The sequence below is a fragment of the Nematolebias whitei genome, chromosome 1 (genome assembly GCF_014905685.2).
Source record: "Nematolebias whitei isolate Nwh7 chromosome 1, NemWhi1, whole genome shotgun sequence".
Lineage (NCBI taxonomy): Eukaryota > Metazoa > Chordata > Actinopteri > Cyprinodontiformes > Rivulidae > Nematolebias > Nematolebias whitei.
In genome coordinates, this window is record NC_056498.1 from 16347017 (window position 1) to 16351102 (window position 4086).

Sequence of the window (4086 nt, forward strand, 5' to 3'; positions counted from 1 at the left end):
GTTTTCAGTAAAGACTGAACTCGTCAGATTAATTAAAGTTTAGTTCTGACGAGCTTAAAGTTAGTTTGATGTAATATTACACGATTATTTACATCACATGTCATGCCAGTTTACTATAACAAATATTACAACAGCTAGCAGTAAATTCATAATGCATAAGTTGGTAATAATTCATCATCATTCCATGAAGTCTCACTTTAAAAGAGCCCAACTATCCCTTTAATTTTGAATCCTACAGAAGATCAGATGAGTCTGTGGAAAGCTTCTTGTTTGGCTTTAAAAATTTAAACTCTAAGCTCCTCAGACGGACTAACAAGCGTTTTTGTCCAGTTGAGTTTTCACCTTTGTTTGTATCTTCTCGTCATCCTCTCTAATTCTTTATCCGCCCCCCTTCAACCCCCCCTTGCTGGCACCCCTGCTTTAGAGTTGTGCATTTTTAGCTTATTAAATATCTGTCAAAGAAAAAAGGTTAAGTCCATTTCAATTAAAACGTACAGCTCGGTTTTGTAGACTGGTATAAAATCAATATAAGACTTGCTTAAACTTTTTTAGGAGGTTTAAATAAAATCTTAGTTTTCATGAATATAATTTAAACTTCTGGTTTTCGTTTGATGACATCAAGAACCAGATTAGTCAAAGGCTTGTTTCCGGCCCTCATGCCGCGTTTTGCCGGTGCGTGACATGAACGTTCTGACATTTGGAATTATTTTATTGTTCTCTGGCTTTATTTAAAACCCAGACTTCATCATGATGTAAAGAAGTTTAGCTGCAGGAGCTTTAAAGGTGTCAAACTCACGTCTGTTTGGGCCAGTTGTGGCTGCAGGACGAACTGAAGGCCGCCATGTTTTCCTGGTATCTGCATTCAGACAAACAGGTTCTTGATTTGCTTCTAATGCATCGATACGTTGGTCAATAGAAATCAATTCTTACCAGAGCAGCCTGGTTCTGATCCAGCAGACTGACGATGATCAGAAACATCCACATCCTGGTTTGAGCTGCGATCAGCTGGTCGATCCTGGTTCTGAAGGGTGTCCTTGATGGGTCTCCTCAGGTTCTGATCTCTTATTGTGTGCCTGACAGGAAGTTGGTTGTCATCATGTGACCCTCTGGCCCTACCCCCCTCCTACTGATGATCCACCCATCAACCAAAATGACACAAACAACAACAGGATGAATTACAAACTGGGTCTGGGTTCTGGTTCTGGTCTGCGTTGGGTTGTTCATCATCACAGTCTGAGTGTCATTCAGGATTTATGGTTCTTCATATCTGTGGAGTAAACATCAGTGCTGCAGCTTGACGTGGACCACAGGCTGCTCTCAGACTTATAGTTGAAAGAAAACAGTGTGGAACAGAACTCCAAACTCCTGGTTCTGTCTGGATGTGATCCAGTCTGGATGTGATCCAGCTCCATCTGGTCCCGAATCAGCCTCAAATCAGCTAAAAAGGACTGTGGAATAGTGATTTTTCCATGGAGGACTGAGTAGGAGCAGTGCTAAAGCCCCATAATATATCTATACAAATAATAATCAGTGCTTTATCACATTCGTACACCAATGGGACACACATCAGAGGCAATGAGAGGTTCAGTGTCTTGCCCAGGGACACTTCAACATGTGACTATTGGTGGAAATGAACCCCCAACTCTCCCATTGGAGGACAACTGTTCTAACCTCTCAGCCACAGCCGCTTCGAGTCATTTAGTGACACCACTGTCTGTCGTGGTATTTTTTAATGTCTTCGACAAACCTGTTCTGACTGCTGGGTTCACTACATGCTGAGGTCAGTGTGATAAAGTGTTTTGCACCGACAGAATTGCATGAATTTTAAACAGACAGATGGTTTGGGTCTTTTGAAGTGAGGTTCTGTGGAGTACTCTATGCCAGAGGTCTGAGGGTTTGAGGGTTCTGTTCAGTATCTTAGCTGTTCCTAGGACTGAGCGCTTCTGGACAGAGATCTCTGAGGTAGGTTGTTCCTACAGTTGGAGCCACTCTTCCACTTTGGGGTTCTCAGGACTGAGTTCTCCATTGTCCTCCTACATGTCTCTGTGTGAGTGCAGCTACAGCATGCGCTCTCAGGACATCATTACCTGCAGTGTTCCCTCAGTGCGGACTGAACTAGGCAAAAGGGCCTTCTCCTACTCCGCTCCTGTTTCCTGGAATATCTTGCAAAAAAGTCTGAAGCTCTCGACCTTGACCTCTCTGAGTGGCTTCAAACATCTATTAAGTTCATGGCAAAAACCAATGCAGACATGTTCCTGTTTTAAATTTTTACATCGCTTTACAATGTAGCTGTTTGTTTAGTTTTTTAAATATAATTTTGTTCCATTAATTTCTTTCAATTTATATGTTTTTTTTTTATGATTGTACACTGTTGTCATCATTCTTTGTTGAAATCAGGTCTCTCTTGTAAATGAGTTCTCGAGGCTCAATGAGACTAACCTGTAGGTTGAATGAATGAATGAATCTAGTTTCATTCTATTCCAATGTGTGCTGGTACCATAAAAATGCTGCTGTTAAACTCAATTTGTATTCTGAATAAAGTGTGGAGTATTTCTAATACAATGTCTGGCCTGCTGTCTGAATGATTGTGTTTTAAACTCAATAATACGAAACTTGAATCTGAACAAATTATTGTTTTTAATGGTTTTACATCTTCCACCCACGGTTCCTTTGTTTGCCTGATCACAGAAAGATGTTTTGGTCACATCCGTCAAGGTGTGAATCAGGTTTAATGCTGCCATGTAAGTTTTGGAAATCTGAAATCTGAAACCTCCTTTGTTTAGAAGCTTCAGAAGACACATACAAATGGAGGCACCTGTGAGCTATCGAAGTGTAGGTAGACCCAGGAAATAGGCCTACCCTGATGGAGGAAATATCCCATTGCATGTCTCCCCTCTGTCTTTAGCAGGGGTGGAAGTAACAAATTACAGATACTCAGGTTACTGTAATTAAGTAGATTTTTGAGGGTACTTGTACTTTTATAAATATTTCTTTCAAGTGTGTAATTTTACTCACTTAATTACAATTTGGACCATGTAATCTACTTCGCTACTTTTAAAATCGGAAGTCGCTACTGAGTACGGCTGCAATTTGAATTAATATTCAAACTGTTCATCTCTTTGTAGCCAATAATGCTCTCAGATCACGAACGCACCAATTATCTATGACGTAAGCAAAGGACAACTCTGTAGGTCATTTAGAGTCTACTCTTCACAGCCAAGCAAAGCTGGATGGACTCTGTTAACTTAAAAAAAACAGAAAGTGAAGGGTGACAGAAAAGTCAGAGTTTAAGACACTACCTGTTGTTCTCAGTGTATTTGGAAAAGTTTTGTTCTATGCCGATTCAAAAACATTTTTGTCTTTCTTTTAACAAACAACATTCCTGCTTTATCTACATTTGTGAGGCAGCACGGTGGCGCAACTGGTAGAGCTGCTGCTTCTCAGAGAGAAGGTTGCCTGTTCAAATTCTGGTCCGGGGGCCTTTCTGTGTGGAGTTTGCATGTTTGCATGCATCTCTCCATGCATGCGTGGGTTTTCTCTGTGTACTCCAGTTTCCTCCCACAGATCAAAAACATGTATATTAGATTGATTGGTAACTCTAAATGGTCCCTAGGTGTGAGTGAGAGAGAATGGCTATTTGTCTCTATGTGTCCCTGTGATGGACTGGAGACCTGTCCAGGGTGTACCCCACCCTTCCCACAGTGATTGCTGGACATGGACACCGGCGACCCCCTTGACCTAAAATGGAAGAAGCGGGTAAAAGATAATGGATGGATGGATCTGCAGTTGTTTACAAAAGAAATGGCCTTAGTGTAATTTTTCTATACTTTATTGTTCGTCTGAGAAATGTGCTTTGAATGTAGCTGTTATATACAGTAAATCAAATTGAATTCCTTCTATTCATTCATTCATTCAACCTTTATTTAGACAGATAAGTCACATTGAGCCTCAAAGACTCATTTACAAGTGAGATCTGTGTGGACAGACAAAAAGTAGTGAAACTGGACACATGTAGGAGTTGGAGGCAAAAAAATTCATGTCAGACTTTTTTTTTCTTGCCTGAGAAAAAACCCCTCTAATATTAAA